Raw genomic sequence first — 1,764 nt, 5'->3', positions numbered from 1 at the left:
ATATTGACCGGAATATGGCCGGAAATTACCAACACACTCAAAAACAAGTTTTCAAGTTACCCAACCCACTTACGAACACTCCCGGTAAGTTTAAAACACGTTTTCCAGTTTAAAAATGTAGAAAAACCAACAAAAACGGGTGTTAAACCAAGTGTTCAAACACACACCAAGAACTTGAATAACCCGGTTTTAAACAAGGTAAAGAGCCAAGCTCTGATACCACTTGAAGGTCCCTTTTTGTCGGATGACGAACCTCAAACCTTGTTATACTAACCCACTAGCGAGTGCGGAATCCAAGCTAGTAGGCAAACCGAGATTAAGCAAGTACAAACACAACACACACGGGTTCACCGATTAACACAACTTGTATTAATGCAAATGAAGGTTTCGGTTACAAGCACAATGTTTACAAACCTAACTTGTAAACTCTCAAAGTGTGTGTGTGAGTTCCGGACAGAATGCTCTCAAAGCTCTCTCTTTCGGATGTGTGTGAATCTGTCTAAGTGTCTCTCTCTGTCTATCTGAACTCAACACATTGCATGGGTATATATACCCAAACACAGCAGGTCTGCTCGAAGGATCCGATAGATGGTCCGAAGGATCATCTATCGATGACAACATGTTCGAAAGATGAGCATGGACCTCGAAGGATGATCCTTCGAGGTCTAATATTCGAAGCATATCTTTCGAGCACCTCGAAGGATCAACAATATCCTTCGAGGCTATCCTTCGATACAGACAAACATCTTTCAACTTATTGGCCAAGTCAAACTAGGAGGATAGTTGACTTGGTCAACTTACAGACTACCAAGGACATCGTTTACATACAGACCGAATACAGACAAAGTACAGACACAAGTGCACCAACAGATACTATCAAGTCTATTTGGTTTTGGTCTAAGATTATTAAATTTTTCTTACTCTGCTAAAATATTACATTTGAAACAGTTCGCGAATTTAACATGCAGTCCACGGTTGGGTTTCAACTGGAAGTGGGATGTTGATGGACTTTTGATGGAATGCTATTTCGGGTTCTGTCTCTTTCGTATTGGGTTAGTCTATATTAGTGGCGGAACTAGCCCATTAAATCAGGGGTATCCTCAATTTTTTTTTTACCGTGCAATCAACAATATTAAAAAAACGATAATAAATAAATTATTAAAAAAAGACAATAAATAAATAAAGTAAAATAAGTGTCTAATAAATTTGTCATTTTCTTATAGCTTGAAATCGTTTAATCACATCGTCGTCTTTTACTTTAAAAAACAAATACCTAAGCAGGGGCGGAACGCCCGTAACCAGTGTTATCGCAGCAGCAAACAACAAGATTGTGGATTCTTTTATCGAACCGGTGTTATTGGCAGCAGCAAAACAGGAGACCAGTGCGTAAAGGATGACCAACGATGTTTGGTTTTCTTCCAGAACCTAAGCGACGATAAGAAAGAATGCCGCCATACGTATTTTTGTGTTTTTTTGGGCTAATCTAATCAGTTAAACTTATCTAATCAATTGAGTCATTTTTGTGTTTTTGAGCAACCCCCACCTCATCCTCCTTGTTACGAGTCACGGTGTGTTTCCTTGTGCAGAAGGCAGATTAGAAGACGACCCGGCCATCGATCGAGGAAAGAAGGGATTAACTCTACTTGACGAAGTACGACCCGTGGACTAATCCCAAGATTATCCACTGCTTCATCAGAATCAATGACAAGGCTATCAAGGACGGATTTTCCAACGGAAATTAGGGGAAGGGTGTAGGTCCATGAT

This window comes from Helianthus annuus, chromosome 17 (genome assembly GCF_002127325.2).
Source record: "Helianthus annuus cultivar XRQ/B chromosome 17, HanXRQr2.0-SUNRISE, whole genome shotgun sequence".
NCBI classification, from domain to species: Eukaryota; Viridiplantae; Streptophyta; class Magnoliopsida; order Asterales; family Asteraceae; genus Helianthus; species Helianthus annuus.
The sequence above is the reverse complement of the archived record's forward strand: the minus strand, read 5'-3'. Positions refer to the sequence as shown.